This window comes from Pan troglodytes, chromosome 1 (genome assembly GCF_028858775.2).
Source record: "Pan troglodytes isolate AG18354 chromosome 1, NHGRI_mPanTro3-v2.0_pri, whole genome shotgun sequence".
In the NCBI taxonomy this organism is placed as follows: Eukaryota; Metazoa; Chordata; class Mammalia; order Primates; family Hominidae; genus Pan; species Pan troglodytes.
Window position 1 is genome coordinate 142,583,265 of NC_072398.2, and position 23,182 is coordinate 142,606,446.

General features: G+C 37.6%; 1 long non-coding RNA gene across 2 annotated transcripts in view; it reads left to right on the plus strand.

Moving 5' to 3' along the window:
• Positions 1-23,182, plus strand: part of LOC100615600 (uncharacterized) — a 78,682-nt gene that overhangs the window by 13,916 nt on the left and 41,584 nt on the right. Inside the window, exons 4-5 of one of the 2 annotated variants that reach the window (XR_010159442.1) lie at positions 6,398-6,524; positions 7,557-7,811. This is a non-coding gene — a long non-coding RNA (uncharacterized LOC100615600). Of the gene's footprint in view, positions 1-6,340; positions 6,525-7,556; positions 7,812-23,182 lie in introns of those variants that run through there. The other variant, XR_001707536.4, reaches the window with a different exon arrangement.

The following is a 23,182-nucleotide window of genomic DNA, read 5'->3' on the forward strand; positions in this document are numbered from 1 at the left end:
TATAAAGTATTTACATACCCTGCAGTAGAGCGCCCCACACACTATATTATCCACATCCCCTCTCAGGGCCCTCATTTTAACTCCTCACTGCAGTGTTCCTGCGAGGCTTCCTCAAACATTCAGAAATTGGACTTGCAAATACAATTTCCTTTCTTTTATGAGGCTTCAAGATGAATGATGCACACTCAGCTTTCCTAGTTGCTTTCAGCTCCTGGCCAGGCAGATAGAGTTTGGGTAACATTCTTCCTTTTGGTTAATATTCTCAGGGTTTGCTAGGTATTAGACAATGTCATTCTGTGGCTAAGGATTATTTTATGCTCTAACTCAACCAGATGCAGGACTGCTTGCCATCTTAATATGAAAATTAAAAACATCAGATTGAATTTAGAAACATAGTCGTATAGCAGACTTTGGCTTCAGGTAGATCTGTGTTCCCACTGGGTCCTTACTCTGCCACATACGTTAGTTAAGCTTTCCAAATCGCTGTTTTTTTCCTCTGTAAGATGGGGATAATAATCATCCTCAAGATTTTTTTTTTGATTCAATGAGAGTGTGAGACTTTAAAGAGAAATGTGTATAAAGTGCTTGGTATATAGTAAGCACGTAATAAATGTTTGCTGTTATTATTAGCACTCATTTTGGTAGGAAATAATAACATATTGCTTCAATTCATTTTTTTTCTTTCATCTGTCATAGAGAATGGGACAGGGGCCTTCAGTAGAATTTGAATGTTCAGAAATGTTAAAAATGAATTTGAACAGTAACCATAAAAAGAATGCTCATTCTCATCCATAGTTCAAGAAATGTGCAGAAATATCATTTTTCATCATTCAGATTGGCAAAGATGAAAAAGAATGGTAATATCCAGTGCTGAATATGAAAAAATAGGCTTTCTCATACACTGTTATAGTACTAGTGAACTAGTGTGCCATTTTAAAAGGCAGTCTGGCAATGAGTATAAAAATTTAAAACATGCATCTTGACTCAGCAATTCTACTCTTAGAAATTTATCTTAAGAAAATAATCAAGTAAGTGTTCAAGAATAGTCATGAAAGTCCTACAGAAAGTTGGAAAGAGCTTAAATGTTCATATGGGACTGTTAAAATAAACTGTAGTGCAATCAGACAATGGAATACTATAAAACCATTAAAAATGAATGATTTTTACATGTGTGATAGGTTGAATTGAGTAGTCATAAACTGTAGGGCAGACACTTGAAATGGTTCCTGTTTTTTTTTTTTTGTTTTTTGTTTTTGTTTTTGTTTTTACCTTAATAACTGTTGCCACTGCTCTATGTAGAATGCCCTTTCTTTCTGAGAAGTGGGTTTCCTTAACCATATCTCAGTCTTTTTGCAGAACTTTAGAGTCACTTTTGGTTATTTAAATAGTTTGATTTAGTTTATTGAGACCCAGGGCCAGCTTCATGAGTGTGTGATCTGTGCAGAGTTGCAAAGAGCCCTGTGCTCAGAAGGGCCCCATGCTTGGTTTAATGATTGATTGTCACTATCTTGAAATTCTTAAGAATTTTATCTTTAAAGTCATGTTTTGTAAGTGTAGTCTGATGGGACAATGGCACATGTGCATGAGCCGAGAAGATACATGCAATATGCATGTCTGCCATTCTTTGCCACCCCATTTGCACATAGCATTTTCGATGTCCGTGGGCACAGAATTCCCATGGACCCACGATGCGTGGGAGGCCAAAGTGAATAAAAGGTAAGGGAGTTCCATCTATTATTCAGCAAATGGGGTCCCTGACAGCCCCAAGAGGCCACTTTGTTCACTCAAACCAGAACTTGCTTTGAATAAGAAAGAAGACAACGATATTCTAAGAGACAAGAATGTTCAAGAAACCCTATCATATTCTTTCATACTTGTTGTACTTCTGTGTATTTGGCAAGCACTTATGCTGAAAACGATGACAAAGAAGTAAAGGGTAAGAAAGGCAACATATAATTACTTTTTCTTTAAATCTTACTTTACTCATCAGTAAGCTGAAGGTAGGAAGCGTTGTAGAAGATGCACATACCAGAAAGTGAAATGAAAACAGTCGAGTTCTGCTACGACTGAAATACATGTGCATGCATGAACTACAAAATATCAATTGTAATTGTAGTGATTCCACATATGAATTAAAAGGTTCATATTTGGATTTAAAAACAACATAATGATGAATGGTAAAGTTCATGCTAATAAGTCAAATTTAGATTTTTTCTTTACATTACATAACAAAAAAATACCATGGTAAGTTGAAGAAGAGGCTGCAGAAAGATGGAAAGAGCTTTATATTTTAGTAGACTTAGCATCTTTTTTTTTTTTTTTTACTGCCTTTTGAACAAGAAGCCCCATATTTTCCTTTTGCACTGGGCCCCACAGATTATGTAGCTGGCCCTGATGCCAAAGATGAAAGAAGAAAATGTATTGGGGACATTTGATGTTTTTGCTTATCAGCATTCATTCACCCTTCCTTTAATAGTCCCTGATTTTCTGCAGGCTTCCCCTATGAGTCAGTTTTTTAAAAAGGAGTTGACTTGACAGCTGGCTCTACGGGTGCCGTGAGACTCAAACCTGGCCAATCAGAATATTTCATTTTCCTGGTCATATTGATTGGTTAGAACCATGTTTGGTCTATACAAATCATAAGACTTGTATAAGAATTAGCAGGAAGGGATTCTCTGCCTTTTGTTGCTGGAATGTAATTCAAAGGGCTGTGAGCCTGGAGCTGCTGGAGGTTACCATGTGGAGTCTGAGAATGGCCCAGGTGAGAGATGGATAGAAACCAAGTCCTGGTGATACCATTTGAGTCTGGATCAACCTATGCCTGAAGTTAGCTAGATGTACACCTGGAGTTAGTTATGTGAGATCTTTTATGTTCAAGCTAGTTTGAGTTAGATTTTGTCACTTGAAACAAAATAAGTCTGATGCAGCATGCTATATGCTCTCATTAAGGTTTGTGTAGAACAGATATCTCCAAAAGTACATGCAAAATGGCTAAGAGTGAATATCCTGGTCAGGGAAGATTATGAAAAGGACTTTCATTTATTGCTTTGTACTGTTTTCTGGTGTTAGATTTCATAAAGCAGATATTTATTACTCTAAATCCAGCAAAAGCAATAAACATGTTTCTAACTTGGGGGAAAATCAGTGATGCTTAATCTTTAAAAAAATTTTATTGTGGTAAAAATACATAATATGAAATTTATGATAGTAACTATTTTTAAGTATATAGTTCAGTGGTATTAAGTATGTTCACATTTTGCAAAACAGCATGATACTTAATCTTAATGTAATAATTTCCCAGATGGACACAAAACAGATGTCTTAAAGTAGATGCTTACTAGAATTGTTTAGTAATGGGAGCCAGTATTCTGATGCCACCTTTTTTACAGAATGACTTGGGCATGCAGAATAGCCCTGGAGTCATAATACAGGCCTTTCACCAGCAATTTCACTGGTTGGTGCCATGTAATTATACTGCAGAATACAGCAAATAGAAGATTAATGAGTTTGGCCTTACTAACCACCTAAAGGTGAAAAATTTAATTCTCAAAGTAGGCAATCTTTCGTCTTACTGTGTTCTAATGCATGTATATGTGAATAGAAGAAGAAAATTTGGGTTCACAGCAGTATCAAAAATAGGGCATTGAGAACACAGAAAAGTAGTAAAATCAGTCTAAGGTTAGAGCAACCTCACAGAAAGCATTCAAAGAACCTTGCAGAGCACATTTTCACTAGTCCAGGGTCCTGCTTGATGAAATGGCTGTACCATTTCCTTGAAGATATCTAGTGTCAGTGTTTTATGTGCGTCACTGTGCTTAGGGTTCGAGCAGACACCAGCAATGTCAGGAGGGGCTGGGGGCCAGGATATTGTTCTGTCAGCCCTCCACCCAGAGATGTGTTGGGTCACTCTCACCGTGGTACCCAGTGGGCTGGTCTCTAGCACAGGATCCCATAAACTTGCTAACCCTTGTGTCCATGATCTCAGCTGTCCTTCACTTCCCTGCCTAGATACTCCTCTTCCCCTGAACAGAAAACATGCATAGTCATCTTCTCCAACTGATTGTTTAATACAGGCCAATTTGTTTTCAGTGTTCTCACAATGAGGTTTTGAATGGACTGTTTCAATCTGACACTTTTTTTTGATGTGTATGTATAGAAGCAAAACTGTTGTTATTTATTTATATTCACTAGATCAGATGGTTTCTTGGAAACTCGCTCAGACAGGGTGAAACCTGAGGACACTGGCTGAAGTTGAGAGGACAGGGGTGAAGAGGGATCCCCATGAGGCACCAGGAGCAAAGAGTGAGGGTCTGGGACTCTGGAACACAACCTTTGCCACTGCACCATTTCACTAGGGCAGACCTTTGGGATGGATGTGGGTTGTTACAGCACTGGGAGGGGGCAAACACGATTCAGTTATCTCTAAGTTGTTATCGTTGTTGTTCTTGTTATTAAAGTAATGTGGGCATCAAGTAAAATGTTCAGCTGGAACAAAAGAGAATCCAGTGAAAGTAGTTCTCCTTCTCACTTCTACTCCTCCTCTTCTGTCCCCAGAGGGCACCACCCCTGGCTTGTGCATTCTTCAAGATAGCTTGTGCCCAGTTCAATGCCCTGTGTTGTTCTTCACTTTGGTTTTACTTTGGCTTTGACCTATTAAGTAAGGGCCTGAACTGAAATTAGAAGATGACACTCAGCTCTGCATTTTAGCATTCTTTCCTTAGAAAAAGTAATGACTAAAGAAGCATATGCAAGAGCTCGAAAGCTGTCACTCTGAGTACGTTAACTCCTGTACCTGTTTTTCACACTTTCTGTGCCATAAAGCTGAGCAGGTGACTGGTACATTCTCTCTTTGTGCAGTATGTGATATTACCAATTCACTGAAAAACAAACTTCAAACTGCTAAAAAAAAAAAAGCTAGCTTTTAATCATCTTGAGATACAAGTTGCAAGGAGGAAGCCTGACATTGCTCATCAATGAGATCAGTAAGCTGTGAAGACACGTGGCCAGATATGTCTGGTCATTAATGTATACAGTATGATCAGATGTCCTCATAATTGTTATTATTACAGGATCATAAAACTTTATAGTAACGGCAAAAGCAAGGTACCTTTGTTTGAAAGGTTAGCCAAAAAAATGAACTGAGCTCATCAATAAAACAGATGCAAGAAGATAAGCATTTATAAGGAATTCTTATGAAAATAAATAAGCAAAGACTTTTTCAATAATGTTCACATTTAAATTAGGAAGTAGGGAAATGAGGTCTTAGTGGATTACTTTAGATTGAATTAAATATTGAAATAAATAATAGTAATGTGGTTCTAATATCTGTAATTAACCAGGCTAGCAATATAGAGTGGCTTTCTCAGATAACACTGTGTATTTGGCTAAATTTCCATGATTTATATTTTACAAATTTAAGCAATGGGAACACATGTAATTCTAAAGTGAAGAATTTAAGTTTTCTACACAAAGCAATAACTGCATTTTCCTTTTAAAAAAAAAAGTGTGTCTGTCCACACATGCTCTACACGCTTTGCCCAGAGATAATCAGGAAGAGTAGTTTCAAAAGGATCTTTTTCTTGCTCTAGTGTCAGATCCTAAAATAAGATTTAAGGGCTGGAAAGTCTGATTGAGGGGGACTGAGATGTGATTTCTAGTAGTACCGCTTACCAGAGCATGGAGAACAGAAAATGCTGTTTCTGTGTGTTGGAGGTTAGACGTTTCTGGACAGACATATTTTAATTCAGTCTCTTCTTTTGAAATCAAATATATGCTGTAGCTACCTTGAGATGTGCAGTTGCTTATTACAGTTAATGGATTGTTCATCCTCTTTGTCCTTGAGATAATCCTAAGTATGTGCATAAAACTGAGCTCATGCTGCCCATAAAAACCAATCAGCCCAGAGTTGGTCCACAAGGTGTTGAACATTCACTAGAGCAGATGGGAAAGATAATGTTTAATAAAGAGTTAGAGGATTAGGTGGTACGAAACAAGCTAAGAGAAAGGGATAATTTCATTTCAGGTGAACCTCTGTGACATTTCTTGTACCCAAAGATAGATTAAAATGATCCCAGAGCTATGACTTTTGGCTACTTTTTTCCCAGTGCTGGCCCTGCATACATAGTCAGCTTTTGACTCTGCAGGCATCATCACCTGAATCTGTGAATAACTCAAAAGATAGTTTCTCAGGTTTATGAAGATGTATGAAGTGAGTCATTCGCAAATGAATATACATATGAGGAAATGACAGAATTCTGCTAAATATGTTTATATTTGAACAACTGATTCATCTGAGCGTGATTTAGAATGGGATGTGCCTAAGTTTATATAAATGACAGTTAAAAAGATAACTGTCACAATGTTTACTGATGAGGTTTCCATTTCTCTTAACGTTTAGAAGTTAAATGAAAAATGGATTGTGGATTATAGCCTGAGCAGATTTGAGCCTAAATGTAATATAACAGCTCGTGGCAAATGGAGGTAGCAGGAGAGTAGAGCCAACTAGCCAAAAATCCCCTGGAAAGGTAAGGTTAGGAGGCCTTTGAAGGCTTAAGTACAACCTCATTTATTTTTCATCATGTTCACTTAATTAAACGTAAGCTGGGGAGGTGGATTGAAGTAGCTGTTTGTGACATGCTGGTCTGGGTTCTGGCATTCATTCAGAGGGTCACGGGTTCAAGTTGTAGCCATGGACCTCAGAAAGCATTTCAGCGTGTGACCTGCTGAGGGGCTGGAACATCCAGGGGGTGGGCACATCACTGCTCCTGCTTTGCTTTTGGTACTGGAACCTGAGCCACGCTCTTTGGTATTATTCTGTTTAGTTCACTGTAAAAGTGGCGAGACACTTCTCATTTTAGCTTCTTGCGGTCTCAGCTCTAATAGCCTAGAGGAAGTTGCCAAACAAATGTAACCTCTCCTGTTGGCCCAGCTACTCTACCTGTGTTTGCGGCAGGGCTGGCCATTTGGCAGTGCACTTGTTTTCTGCAGAAATGTGCTATGGGAGGTGTTAAGCTGAATTGGGGGATATTTCAAACCATTCCTTAAATAATAGAATTGAAATGTTTTGCGGCTGAAGTGGCCTGGGATGGAAACTTCTGAGCCAAAAGTTAGATCCTGGTTTTACTTGAAGATGTAATGGAGCCCTGGGGTATATGGTTTTCAGGCTTTCTCTATCTGTTAATTTTGGAAATGGACTTTTCACAGTTTTACTTACCTTTTGTGTTAAGTCTTTGGTTTTGCTTCTACATGCAACTGTGGATAGAAAACTCAGGATTGTTCTTTTTACCTTGATTCTAGTCAATAGGCCTGGAGGCAAAGCAACAATGATATGGCCATTAAGAACCAAAAATAAAGATTAGTTTTATAATATAACCAGTGTCCTTAACATAGTAACAAACATAAAAGAGCAGGATCCATTTGCCTCCCTGTCCTCTGAACCCTTTGCCTCGGTTCTGCTTTCTGGAGCTGCAAATGTACATATATTCTCTCTTAAGTTAGAATTTCAAAATATTAAAGAAAAATTTCTCATTTTTTTCCCTAACTTTTCTCATTTCCAGGTGAAACTGAAATCACTCATTCATTCAAAAAGTGTTTACTGAGTAGCTTCAAAGAGCAAATATTAGGTTAGATGCAGTGGGTGATGTAAGGATGATTCAGACAACTATTTCTCATGGACTTTGCTTACTGAGCCATCAACACACGGCCACCTTTTTCTAGATGAAGTATCCCATCATTTGATTCTGGATTGAGAACTCTTTGAGAGCAGAGACCATGGCTTCACCTGAGTATCCCCAGAGCCTGACATCAGACAAGTAAGTGGATGCTCAATAAATGTTTTCTGACTTTTCTCCGTTATTCTAAAAATGAGGCCCCTAGGTCTGATTTTGGTTTTATTCCATTAACTTGATCAGCACTGAGCACAGTGGAGGCATCATAATGCTTGACTGGATGTGACACAGTGTGTGGGCTCAGAATACCTCTGTGCACATGGACTGCTGTAAGACTGTTTCATAGGTTATTTCATTTAAACTGCCTGGCAATCTTGAGAGGCAGATACTGTTATGGCCAGTTTTCAGATGAGAAAACAGAGGGAGACAAGGGAGTTAAGCTGATTCAAAGCATAGGTATTCTCTAATTTTATATTTGGGCCTTTTTTTCATAAGGACCCTAGCTCCGGTTATCTATCATTTTTCTAATTTTGTGCCTGTGCGTTTGATCCCAATGTAGACCTATACTTTTATCCTCACTAAATTATATTTTGTAAGTTTGGTCCTATACTTCTAGCCTCTTGTGTCCTTCAGCAATCTTAATACAGTCATTTTGCCATCTTAGATATTCCTCTCCCTTTGTGCACTTGTTACTAATTAGCTAAGCTTATTATTTTACATATGCAGATGGTATAAAGGTGGAGAGCTGTGTCACCCATGAAAAACCTTACTCCAGGATGACACTGATCTGCCTTGGGTACATTCGTTCAGTTATTCTACCATTTAGTCTACATTTTTACATCTTGACCATAAAGATAACATGAAAACCTTTGCAAAATTAAAGCATATTTTGTTTAAATCAGGCTTTTAAAAATATGGGTATGCAACCCACAAAATATACATATAACACTTGGTCTTCCACATAATAAACATATAACACCTAGTTTTTTATTTGCCAACCCAGAGAATATGACAGTCCATTTTATATTTTAATCTGTGTACTAATGAATAGTGTTTTTGAAAAACTATATTCACAGATGTAACTTTTATTATCCTTTTTCATCTTTTCATATTTTTCCTTCCCTTCCTGCCTCAACATATCTCTAGGTACTGTATGTTTTAAAATTTGGAGGAAAGGTGTATTTAAGAGGCAATGAAAACCTTGATGCAGATTATATTTTCCCAACAGAAACACTTTTTCATTTCAATGTATGCATGCAAAACTTTAAAAGCCTGATTTAAAAATGTATGATGCAACTCTATCATGTGGAGGATGTTACTTAGGAGCTGAATTACAGGATTTGCCTCTCTTTTTCTCTGGCCTTGGGCAATCTAGTCTAATTACAGTCACTTGCCTTTCATTCTGTTTAGTGTTTTTCAGCTATGCATGAAAAAGTTAATCAAAAAATAAAATGAAAAACTGTGATGGCTAATGGAAGTCCAATAGATTTCTACACCAGCCTGTCTTTGGGGATGAACACCAAAATGTTACCTTCAAAGCATCAGTAGATGTACTGGGCCTATTGGTCTCTACTTCTCTTAAAGAAAAAGATTCCTTTAATTTTAGAATTTTTCAAAAGTAGAAAATGAAAAGAAAATTGAGGCTTTTCCTATCTTCATTTATTTCTTACCTATAATCGTTGGGAGGTTGTATAACCATAGGAGACACTACACCAATAATCTCAGGGATGGGTTATACTTCTCTTTAGAGCAGTTAGAGGAAGGCAATTTACCACTCCTCTTTGTCCTCTAGTGTGCTTTGGAAGGACATAGTGTTAAGGGAATTGCTGATTCCTGGCCTATCTTCTATCTGGATGCCTTGACTAGACTGTAGATCCAAATGCCAACTACTAGAACCAACCCTGGCTGTAGTTTTGTGCATGTTTTTCCTGAAGGGCTGAGATGTTGTCTTAGTTCATTTCAAATTCCTTTTTTGACAACCCTACTGCAAACCAAAAACAATGTGCTGAAATTTGTACTTTTAGTAAATATTATTAATTAACCTTGATAAAAATCACCGAGTTGTTTCTTTGTTCTTTGGGAGAAGGAAAAGGTATGGAAGAGGGATGGAAGATGGAAGAGCCCTGAAATCACCTGGAAGGGTTGGTGGCAGTGGGAATGGTAGTAGTGGCAGAGGTATGGAGCACAAAAACAAAGTGTTATCAATGCAAATTTGTGGCGTATTTAGCTGAGGCTGTCAGACAAAAGATTTCTGGATGGTGCATGTCAATTGCTCCTGTGGCTGAAACAACCCCATCTTTCTCAGTTATTTAAAGTGAGTGATGTTGAGAAGCAACATATGCTGCTTTTCCTTCATGCAGAGCAATGAAATTTGGAAATACGTGCTGAGAGAGAAGCATAGTTTTCCATTGCAATTTATCTCTAAGAAAGGACCACTTTCTGGGATAGTGATAATGGTTGCTAAAACCTCATTGAGAAAAATAACTTAATTGCCCAAATTTGGGCTTAGAACATGCTGCAGCTGGCTCAGTAGAGTGGCAAGGGACCATCAGTCTGCTTTGGAGGAAGTGTCATGTTTGAGAATCATGTGGATGCAGCCTTCCTTTACTGATAATTGGATCTCACCAAAGAGTCGTAAGGACTTTCAGAGTAGTATGTACTATTCACACAACGTGGCATTTTAAGTCTCAGAAGTTTTTTTTCCCCCTTTTTGTTTTAAAGCTATTTAAACTTATTTTCTTAACAAATTTAATAACGTTAAAAGTATGTTAGAGTCTATTGAGGAACTCTGTGAATACTTGATCAATAACAGCAATGTGACTAAAGTTGTGCATACTTATGTTTTCTGTAAGCAAATGAAAGCCAGTTAATTCAACATGTAATACTCCTATTTTAACTTCCTGGGTGAGACAAATTTGGTATTCCAAATTTCAGCCAGCAGCTGGCTCAATAATTGGAAAGCCAATTTACCAAAAGTTTCAGCTTTGATTGTTTCAAGGTCATTGATAGGACATATGAAATAATCAGATATGCTAGGCCTCACAGAACAACTAACAGTCTTGAGTAAAAGACAGAGTCTGGAGCTGTTGAGCGGGTGAGAAAAGAGAGGTATTTTTCATATCAGATCCAGTGAATTGCCCAGTACTCCACTGAGATCCCTTTGTGTATTATTGTGAAATTTTGGCCACATGAAATTAGAATAATGCTAATTACAAAATCAGCAGTGTGCTGTTATGAAAAGATCATTAACTCAGGAAATCAGGAGACCTGAGTCTTAGTCCCAGCTAATAATCCTTAATCATTATCTTAATTTCTGAGCAATTACTATGTTACTCTTTGTTAGGTATCTTTGTTTACATTTTCTCTAGCCTGTGCAATAATGCAGCCAAGAATATAGTATTACCCCACATTCAAGTTGGAGAAACAATTTCAGAGAGATCAGGTGACCCTCCCGCATTCACCAAGCTAGTAAATAGCAAAATTAAAATGCAGACTCTCGACTGTGTCTTGAGGCTCCATCTCTGCAAAATGCTCCATATTCTTTTCTGTATTGGCTGTTCCTCCTTCTTGGAATACCTTCTTTGCTCATCTCAGTCTGTGCAGCTTTTAGTCATCCTTCATGCTTGTCTCAAGTCTAGCATTCTTAGGGAGGCTTCCAGGAGTGCTCCCAGCTTCTAGTCTCTCCCCAGTGTAACTTCTCACCCTTCTTACTGCGCTGCTCATGTGGCACCTGCCGACCTAACTGGCCTAATCCCTGTAGCCTTTGGGACTTCCTTCTATTGTGAGTAGTATTTTGAGTGTGACCTCTCTCTCTCTCTCTCATTTATACATTTGTAAGACATTTGGAAAAAAAGTTAAATTATAGGAAAGTACTATGTAAACTACTACCCCCAAATGACGCAATTTACCATTAAAAAAATTGGCTTTAAGTATTTTTCTTATATAAATAATTAGTTCCCTACTGATCAAATTGAAGTCTACTTTATACACTTTCCAATTCCACTTGCCTCCTGCCTCCCGTGCAGCAACAACTAATTTGAATTTGGTGCCTAACCTTCAAGTCTATGTTTTTCATTTTTTGTTATATATTCTCATATTTGTGATACAAAATGACATTTTGTAAGAAAACAGTGTAAATACTGCATTTGCATTTTGAAAACTTGTTTTTTACTCAATTTTTATAAAAGTAATATCGATACATTTAAATCTAATTTATTCATTTAAATTCATTTTAAGTGCTGTGTAGTATTCCATTTCATGAACATAAATATCTTATTTATCTAGTCCCCTTTTTATGGACATTCAGGTTTGTATATGAAACTTTTTTCACTGTATTGGTTTCCCCTTTACTATTAGACACTAAGTTCTCTGATTGAGAGACTGTGGGTTATGTTTCTTTGTTGTTAGAACTATGCCTGCATTTCAATAGGCATTTAATAAATGTATGCTGGGTGAACTGATGAAGCTAACTGGGGAAATGAAGGTCTTCAACTTTCAGAAGATGAACATGATTAGCAGCAGGTAGAGGTTGACTTCAAGAATGTTAGTTAAGAGTTCTTTCTTAGGTTTATGGAGATGGGAAAGTAGGATAATAAAAAGCTCTTTGAAATGATACTGAGATGAGTATGGTCAAGCTAGTAAAATTTTTTGTCAGCTAATCATTTTTGTAAAATTCTAGTAATAGGAAATATGTAAAATAATTAAACTATGAGCAAAAATACTTATAAACGTGCTTAAGTGCATTTGGCGGGCTACTACCGATTTATGGCTGGACAGCAAAAAGTCTACATTTATTTCTAACTAGGCCATCTCCATAATTCACCTTGGAGAGATTTAATTACCCTTGAATATTTGACCTTCAATGTGTCAACATAAAGATTTCCTCAACATGGCTTCATGGAGATATGGCAGCTGTGTTTGACAGAGATAACATTTTTCTTTAGAAATGTTAAGGGCTATGGTTTACTTCCTTAGTTTCAAGTCATCCCTTCTGACCTATTGCATTTTTTTGTTACTTTCTGAGTGTTGTCCAGAGGGAACTCACCCAATAATTAGGAGAGAGACGTGAGGTCAGGAGTTAGGGGTTGTTGCAAGGAAGAAATGAATTTATACTTGTGAATCCTTAGGATAATGTCTGGCACATAGAGCTCAATAACTGTTAGGTATTACTCTTCTCATTTACATGTCTTATAGCAGAAATGTGAGGTAGTTATTTTATGGGCTTTATTGTAAATCACCCAGGATGGGTCTAGAGCTGTTTATATCTCTTCAACCCAAGGTATGTTTTGTTTTGAGGTTCTGATGGGTGAAAGGTCAAGGGTTTCCACAATGGAGAGACATGAACTCCAAAGACCATCTCTCCGTCAGGAATGATCAAAAAGCAGCAGCAGAATTGGGCATTGATTGGATAATTAAAGTGAGGCTTTACACATTTCATATGTAGCTTCTCATGTTGTTGGTTGTAATCTGATAGCTAGAGGACCATGCCCCATTCATCCATTTGCTTATTGATTTATTAATCCATTTAAGAAATATTAAGCACTTATAAGGTGCCTGGGACAGTTCCCAGGTACTTGGAAGACATCCATGAACAAACAAAGAAAAAAAGATTCCTGCCCTCCTGTGGCTTACATTCTAGCATGAGGAGACAGAAAATAAGCAATAAATATAACAGGTAAGTTATGTAGAACATTTGAAGATGATAACTGCTATAGGACAAAAGGGTAAATCAGGGTCACAGGGATGAGGAATGCTTGGGGGGCAGTTTGCAGATTAAATAGGATGGTCAGGATAGGATTCATTGGAAAGATGAGAACTGAGCAAAAACTTGAAGAAGGTGAGGGAGTTAGTCACATAAATATATGCAGGCAGAAGGAGAGCTAGCACCAAAGCTATGCCTCTCATATTTGAGGTAAGGAGGCCTGTGTGACTAGAGCGGAGGGAGCAAAGTGGAGAGTAAGAGATGAAATCAGAAGAGTATGGAGGGCCAGATGATGTAAGGCCTCATGGGCTATTGTGAAGACTTTGGTGGTCCATCAGAGGATTTGAGTTAGTGTCTTCAAAAGACCACTCTGACTTCCGTGTTGATTACAAATTCTAAGGGAGCAAGGGTGGAAGAAACAGAGAGACCTCTTAGAAAGCTATTATAGCTATCCAGGGGAGAGACAGTAATGGTGCATAGCAGGAGGGTGGCATTAGACTTGAGAAGTGATTAAATTCTGATATATTTTTAACCTAGAGCCAAGGTCCTAATGGATTAGATGTAGGATATGAGAGAAATAAAGGGACCAAGGATGTCCCCAAATATTTCTTTTTTTGGTAAATATCTGAAAATATGGAGCTTCTATCAGCTGAACTAGTTGGATTAGGTTTGGGCAAGAATGTCATGAGTCCTTTTTTTAGGGATCTGCTGGTGATCTGGATGTGCAGGTCTTGAGTTTAGGAAAGTGTCTTGGCTAGAGACATAAATGTGAGAGTATTTGGCACATAGATGGAGTTTAAAGCCAAAGAGTTGGGTAAGATTATTAAGGAATTACGTTCAGATAGAGAATAGGACCCAAAACTCAGTGCTTGAGGCACATCAACACTAAGTGAAGAGGAAGCAGTGAAGAGGAAGAACTAGCAAAGCAAACTGAGAAGTGACCAGTAGGTAGAGAAGTGTGTGAGTCACAGATGGTAAATTAAGAAAGTATATTAAGGAGGAGGTGATCAAATATGTCAAATACTGAAGACAGGACAAATATGTTGAGGAATACCAATTGACTACTGGGTTTAACTCTGGAAGTCACTTGGTGACCTTGATGGCAGTAGTTTCAATGGACATGTGGAAGTAACAGCCTACTTGAAGTGGGTAAAGGGGAGAATGAAAGGAGATGAAATGTAGACAGCAAATACGCTGGTAGGCAAGACTAATCTCCTAAGTGAAATTTGCTCTTCTCAAATACTCCTCCATTAGCCCACTAACATGCCAAAAATATCAGTTAGGATTTTCTAACTTCCCTTTGGAGAGCCCTTATAATTCAACCATTGAAAATGTAAACATTTTGGAATGGGTACCTCAAAGTTATTAACACAGATGCATGAATTTATTTGCGCTGAGCTACTGGGGTGGTGATAAAATTGTAGAATTTCAGAGCTATAAAGGATCGTAGACATGACATAGCCAAACTCCTATTATTAGAGGTATGTATAGGAAAAAGTGACCTGCTGAAGGTCGCATAATTGATGAATCATAGCAATGACACTAGAGTTCAGGACTTTTGTTCTACTGCTTTTTCCACTGCAAAATATTTATTCTTGGATTTGATTCCACATGTATGTAGGACAAGTGAAGACTCAGGAAATGTTAGGTAAATGTCTGTTAAGTAAATGAATGAATAAAGGAATGAATGAATTAACAGATGAGCAAAGACAAGACAAGGTTTGAAATGTGTAGGAAAACCAGTTGAAGGCCCATGAGGCACAGAAGTTTGGAGATTTGCTCTGAGATGCAAGGAGAGAAGAGAGCCAGGAAGAGGAATTAAAATAATTGAGGGAACAATAAGTGAGAACTGCAGACTGATGGGTGAGTGCTTTCTGCCTTGAAAACGTTATAAGTGTTTAAAATTGTTTTAAAAGTAAATGCAGTCAGATGTAGTGGCTCGCGCCTATAAACCCAGTGCTTTGGGAAGCTGAGGTGGGAGGATTCCTTGAGGCCAGGAGTTTGGGACTAGCCTGGGCAACATAGCGAGTCCCTCATCTCTACAAAAAACTAAAAAAAATTAGCCAGGTGTGATGGGGCGTGCTTGCAATCCTAGCTACTTGGGAGGCTGATGTGGGAGAGTTGCTTGAGTCCAAGAGTTCCAGGCTTCAGTGGGTTGTAATTGCCCCACTGCACTCCAGCCTGGGCAACAGAATGAGACCCTGTCTTAAAAAAAATGCAAACTGTTAATGAGAGTTAATGGAAGAGACTGAAGATGGAACAGCTCTTTTCTAACTGGCATTTTTTTTTTTTTCCGTTCTTGCTGTTAACATAAGAAAACTACCAACTTGGTGGCAGCAGGTTTACAACTCCAGGAAAATAACCAGATACAGGAGGTTTCAACTTAATGGAACTCTTATATGCTTGAATGACTCCTGGAACAAATGAAAGCTGTGCATGATTATTTAGGAGAAGTATAAGATTAACAAAGCATATGTTTTCTAACATCTACTGAAGAAAATCTGAAAGTCATGTTATACTGGTCTCTGTTCATTTTAGGGTTATGTGATGAAGACGACTTTAGTGGTTCTTAAGTTAGGCACATAAATAAATAATGTTAAGACTCCACTTTAACTTATGCACCTCAATTTTTCATACACAGTTGCTGCTTTTCTTTTGGAAAGGAAAATACATGTTACTTGTTCTCTTGGAAACATTCCATCCTTTTTTATGCTTTTCCTTTCTCTTTTGAAAGATCCCTCTCACACCACATAAATAGAAATGTTCCTGAGATTCATTTGATTTCATGGATGGCAGAGTACTCATTTGAAATAACTTTGGGAGAACCAGATAAAATAGCTACACTATACTGCATTACCTGATTTAGTGCTGGGGACTGTTAGGGGACTAGATGGATGTGGGAAATTGAAATGGGAAACTCAAGTTAGCTTTCGCTTTAAGTTCAGTGCGTTGAATCCAGCAGAGTTCAGGGTAGTTAAAAGTTATCACTATCTGATTTGACTGTTCACTGTTCCAAGTGAAATAAGTGAATTGTCTCTGTGTTGCTGGTAGTAAGGAAAATACTCCTATCACCTTGGTGCTAAATGGCAGTTCCTGAGCAGTATCTGCAGAGAACTGGCTGGAAAAGGTGACTTGTTCTTTCTTCCTTGCAGCCATTACTTTGTCAGGGCGAAGGCGTATTGGAGAAGCAGTTGGGGGAATCTTACACCTCTGTTTATCAAGCTGTATCTATTCTTGGGAGAAAAAGAAGTCATCAGTTTCCAAAGCTGTCAATCTGGTACCCCCAGCCACTACTAAAAGCCACTTCAATTTATTTCTTCAGTTTTTTTACACTTTGCAGAGTGTTTATTGTAAAGATGTATTAACCAGTAAGGTGCCTTTAAGATAAATTACATTTAACTTTGGAAAAGATAGCAACTTTTGCAAAGGTGTCAATGGTGGTTTAAGTAGGAGAAAAAAGTAGTAGTGCTCAACACTGCTAGGAGCATCATTATTTCCATTTCAACCATTCTTTTTATTTTTTTTAGAATTTAGTTATAATTTTGTGTTTACCTGTCTTCTCATTTGTTCTTTTTTCTTCATATTTAACTTTGTTTCTGCTTATTCACTCCTGCTTTTATTTTATTTTTATTCTTTTGTTCCTCCTCCCTGATTTTTTTCCCACCCACAAGGAAGAAGCAGGCATTCATATAATAATATTGAATCTATCACCTCATCTATGTAAGATTATAACCAGAGCAGGCTAGCATTCCCAGAGTAAGGACATAACCCTTGATCTTACTAGCCAGGATTAGTTCATTCCCCCTGGCTTCAAGCTGTTTACACAGAGTTCCAAGGGAAACTGGGTAGGGCCAGTTTCCCTTGGCAGCCAACACTAAGCTTGAGTCTGAGAGAAAAATGATGTTTTGTCCCTTTTCCTCTGCAAACCTAGGAATCATTCATGTTAAGTCTTACTGTTAAAGTATAAATGAGCCATTAAAAGTATTCTAGGCACAAAACCGTATTCTGAGGCCTGACTGAGTCATGGCTGTGGCCTAGAGAGTTGTTAATATAGAGAATTCAGGAATAAGAGTCACCAAGAAAGTATGGTCATTCCCTAAGAACTATGGAGAGTATAGTGAAAAAAAAGTTTCTTTTTTTGGCAAGAAGAATAATGTAAAATTAGAAAAAAAATATTGTGTGCTTTGACAAACAATTTTAGGTCTCCCATTTTGTTTTTATTTTTATTTTTATTTTTATTTTGAGATGGAGTCTCACTCTATTGCCCAGGCTGGAATGCAGTGACATGATCTAGCTCATTGCAACCTCTGCCTCTCAGATTCAAGTGATTCTCCTGCCTCAGCCTCTTGAGTAGCTGGGATTACAGGTGTGCACCACCACACCTGGCTAATTTTTGTACTTTTAGTAGAGACAGGGTTTCGCCACGTTGGTCAGGCTGGTCTTGAACTCCTGACCTTATGATCTGCCCACCTTGGCCTCCCAAAGTGCTGGGGTTACAGGCTTGAGCTACCACACCCAGCCAGGTCTCCCACTTTAAAAATGATAGAGAAATGAAAAGATGACACAAATATGTCCACATGATGTGTCTTTATCAGTTGAATTCTGAGCAATACTGATATACCAAGCTTGGGAGCGCCAAACTGAGACATAGGCTAATGTATGTAGTCCGAGGTTTATTTGAAGTTCCGAAGCATTTTTGCAAATTATTGGAAAATGGCCATATATGAAAAAGTAGAAGAAAACCTAAATATGGGCCATTATTTTGGTTCTTCTTTATTTTGTTTTTCTTTAGATTCTTAGGGAACTTATGAAGAATTTTGTTTCTACTATTAATTATTTCTTCCTTTTGTCACTGAATGTGCTTATGAAGCTTAGAAAATGTCCAAGGGCTACATCACATAGTCATGACATTCGAGTCTTTTAACTATCTTATCCGTTAGGACTCCAAAACACCATCTGGTAGAAATTAGTTTCTTTAATGCCCCATGAACAAGCCTCAACCCTAGGATTTTAGCCCACCTGCTTAGAACCTCGACTTAACTATGCTTCAGAGAGTGACACCTTCTAGTACTTTAGGTGTCTGTTCAATACTTGCTTTCTCCAGTTGCACCAAAGTTTATATCCTCTAGATTGAAATATTCAAGTCACTTCTGTCTTAGTTCAATGCCTGCCTTCCCCAGTTGTTCTAACTCTCTCTTCTCTTTTTATGAATAATTATAGCATTTAATATTTATATCATTCATTAAATAAAAATTATATATCCTTACACTTTTACCAAGCAGTTTTATGTTACAATAAAATGAACTCCAAAAGGCTGAAATGATGCCCTGTAAAATATCCATCAGACACCTCACCCCACACTCAGTCTAACATAATTCTGGCTTCATGTTGATTTGGTGTTCAAAGAACATTTAATGAGTAAGTGAATACATGGCACCTAGTCTCAGTTAAAACCTCAGCCCAGAAGTGACAGTAGGTGTCAAAATACTCCTCTCTCTCTTTCCTTCCTTCCTATTTTTTTCTCTCTCTTTCTTTCTCCCTCCCTCCTTCCTTCCTTCTCTCCTTCTCCTCTTCCTTCTTTCTCTTTCTTTCTTTCTTTCCTTTCTTTCTTCCTTCCTTCCTTCCTTCGTTTCTTTTTCTTCCTTTCTCTCTCTCTCTTGCTTTCTTTTTCTTTCTCTTTCCCTTCCTTCCTTTCTTTTTCTTTCTTTCTCTCTCTCTCTTGCTTTCTTTTTCTTTCTCTTTCCCTCCCTTCCTTCCTTCCTTCCTCTTCTCCTCCTCCTCCTCCTTCTTCTTTCTTTCTTCTCTTCCTCCTTCTTCCTCTTTTTTTAGATTTGGCTCTTTTCTATATATCTTTCTTCGTTTCAATTCATGATATTAATTTTTGGCCTAGTATTGTAATTGGGGTAAGAACTCAAAGCACATGGGAAGAAAATTATTCTACATCTTTTATTCATTAATGTAATGTTTTCTACTCCAGACTTTAAAAGCTTCAGTGAATAAATGTAAAATCTATCTGAAAAACAATTAAGAACTCAAAGGCCATTTAAGTGAGCCTGCCATGATTTAGAATTTTTTTTTTAATGCTCATCTTTGCTTAGCGGTGCTCAGGTGAGAAAGAGGAATAGAAAAGTTATGAAAAGTTACTTGATCTAGGAGAAAGAACACAAACCTTAGAAGACAGTAAGAGGTCAATCACATTTTAGTATTATATTTAGTATTTTTTCAAGCCTCTACATTAGGTATATTAGGTATTTATATGAACACATCAACCTATGAGGGAGGTGTAATTAATCCTATTTTACAAAAGTAAATTAATTAGTTTGATTCCCAAAATCCATACTAATTTTACTCTATCATAGTCAAAACTATATCATAATTTCTATGGGAATCGACTGGACACAGGCTTGACTCCAGCTTTCCGAATTTACTAACTTACACCTGATTATCCTGTTGTATTTGTTTACACTTTGCCAGAGGAACTCCTATGAAATTTTGCTATCATAGGCCAAAATCAGAAGAGAAATAAGATATTAGAGTAATTCTTAAGGTTGGTGATAACAACTAGTAATGGGACAATATAAATTAAACATGATACAAACTTTGAAGAAATCGAATTGAGGTTCTAGCACTACCTTGGGAACACTGGATAATCTCTGCTTGGGCTTGGCTAATATTTGCTCATTTCCTGACTTTATATTTAATCTGATAAGTAAGTTTTGCGGGGAAAGTTCTTAGGAAGTTCATTCTGTGGAACTCTTCTCAGGGAAGTCTAGGGAAGTCTTCTTCAAAACTCTTACTATTTCTGCAGTTCTGAAAACTTCACTTATCTGGTCAAAATCTTGATCTAGTCGAAACATCAGTCTATTTGGGCTTCATTTTTGTCGGGGGAATTTTAATCAGTTTTGTATAAAAGCATACCGGCCGTAATGGGCTTGGGCGTTAGAGGTCCTGGAGGGGGTGGTGAGAAATATATTATTTTCTGTTTTCATGTTGGTCTTTCATTTCTTTGTCTGCAAATTGAGGAACTTAGACCATGTAAGTGTTTTTTGACCTTTTTGGGGCCAGGCCCTCCTTTTAGAAAGTGATGGAATCTATTCTCAGAAAAATGCACATACTTGCAATTTCAGGGGGTTCACACACTACCTAAGGGACTTCGAGGAGCCCAGAGACCCCTGGTTGAGAATCCCTGGACTAAAATGATCTCTTGGGTCCCTTATAATTAAAATATTCTATTATTCCACATTTTATGTGATGATTTGGTTGATTGTCGTGATGCTAGTAAAAATGAGATATGAACTATTTAGGTAGATTTAACTTTTGTAGCTATAAATGACAAAGTGTCATCTAATAGTTTTCTTCTTTTTGAAAAAACAGTCTTTCTGAACCTTGTCTGCTCTTTAGAATCACCTGGGGAGCTTTTAAAAATCCCAGTGCCTGGCCACACCCCAGATCACTTAAATCAGAATCTCTGGGGGTAGGTCCCAGATATCAGTTTATTAAAGCTCCCCAGGTGGTTCCACTGTGGAGCCAGGTTGAAAGTCAGTGCTCTAGCATGATTAAAACAGCTTCAGAAGTTCCAGATAACAGAAACATCAACCACCAGCTGAAGATAAAAGGACATTCCATTCTTTCACTGCTTTCAAATGTCTGGTATTGAACGCTGTATTTCCAGCTCAAAATAAGGGTTTCAAAACTCCTGTGTATAATCATGCCTTTAAATGTGCCACTCTCTTAGGTAAGCTGGGCAAGCATTACAAATATAGAATGGTCTTCCTGGTACTGTGTAGATGCGGGAAGGGCTATATTAGGTAGGTCATGCCCTGCTTTGCCACAGCACACATCATAAAAGATTTGTTTTCAACATAAGAACAATTACCATTGTCATATTCCAAACTGTGTGCAAATTGTTTTATTATAAACTCACCGTTGGTCCCTATTTAACTGGAAAATCATTCACTCTAAATTTATCTACTCTCTCTGTATGGCATTGACATTTGTTGGCAATGCCAGGCTTGCTTCACTTATAAGAAAAAGATTTTATGAAAAACAGGCAATGCTGTCTTCTGACTGATTAATAATCTCTAGAGGATCTTTGGAACCTTCTTGCATGTTAACTCTTCCTGCTCTCTTGCTAATTTTGACTGTTTATTGAACTCAGAGACACAAACAATGGTTTTCATGAAATGGAGCAGTAAAAGCATTCTTCATCAGACCAGCTCTCCAAAGTAAGAATGCTCCCTGCCAAAGCTTGGAGATGAGAAATGAGTTGTATAATGAAAAGTTGTTTGTTTTCTGGAGTTTACAAGTCAATTTGGGATACTTCATCAGCCAAGTTTTTATCTCTGTACTGGCAACCATTACATGTTTTCAATTTGAAAAAATGTCCATTTTTGCTTTCCATGGCATCTGTGCTATATTCAAACCACTCTGCAATTTCATGCAGACAAAGACTTTCCAAGTCACATGGTCTATTTGAGTAATAGGAGTCCATTAAGAATGAACAGAGACAACCTGTATTATAGTGATTTCTCCCTTTGTGGGTTTTGCAATTTCTCTACCAAGCTTTGGTGTTTGAAGATGACATTTTGAAAATTGGATTTAACTACCTGAAAACTTAGGACACAGAATTGCCGGCAACCAATTAGTAGCCTGGAAGGACCTCACTGAGTCATGACTGTCTGTTTATCACTTCTTTTTGGAGGAAGGATAAAGGGGAAATGCCTAATCTATAGACATCTTTTTGTTATTTTCCTTAGAAATGCTATTCAAATCTGGAGCTAAGGGAAAAGTCAGATATGAATCCTTGGAGTCGTTAAGTGGCACAATCTGAATGTAAATTTCATGGCACCAGCCAGGCCTCCAGATCTCAATGGTAACTGTTGCTAACCCAAATATTGTCACTGAGAAAATGACACCCATTAATAATTACTATTCCAAACACATGAAAGCACCTGAGAAATGTTCACTCCAGACATGGTACTTTTGACTACAAAGGGTGATGGTATACATATTTATGTGTAATTGTTTCCTACATATGTTACATTTGAAAACTCACTACAATTTATGTTTCCCAATCTTTCTAGAAACTAGAAGAAATAACCCAACAATTAAAAGGCAATCTCGTTTAACTGACTTGCCAAAGGGCTGACTTTTGATAGTTATTATTCACCAGAAAACAAAACACTGGCTATGATGTGGGCTTTGGTAACAGCATGGCATGTAGTAGGCTTTACTATTCATAATAAACATAGAATAAAATGGATGGATGAAAGTATCTGTAATTATACTTGAACATAAGAATCAAATTTTGAATAGATTATGTGTGTTTTCTTTTCTCTAAATATGTATAAAATTGATATCAATGCTTGTAATTACTACTAAAAGCTTTTGTGATGAAATGATTGCCCCATCAACTCAGGCTACTTTTAATATTGTCTTTGTCCATGCGACTATAGCAACATCTTTGGTATCTATACCTCATGCCTTGATTTTACCTTCCACAATGGGTCTTCAAACTGCATCATTCACAACAGAAACCATCTGAGGGCACAGACAGTCTTTTGCTACCTCCTTCTGTTATGGACTGAGTTTATTTTAAAACTTCTTTGTTGAAATCCTAACCCTCAGTATCTCAGAATGTGACTATATGGAGATAGGAAGAGGTAACTGAGTTAAAATGAGGTCATTAGGGTTGGCTCTAATCCAATATGACTGGTGTCCTTTGAAGAAGAGGAAATTTAGACACAGACATGTACAGAGGGAAGACCATGTGAAGACTCAGGGAGAAGGCAGCCATCTGCAAGCCAAGAAGAGC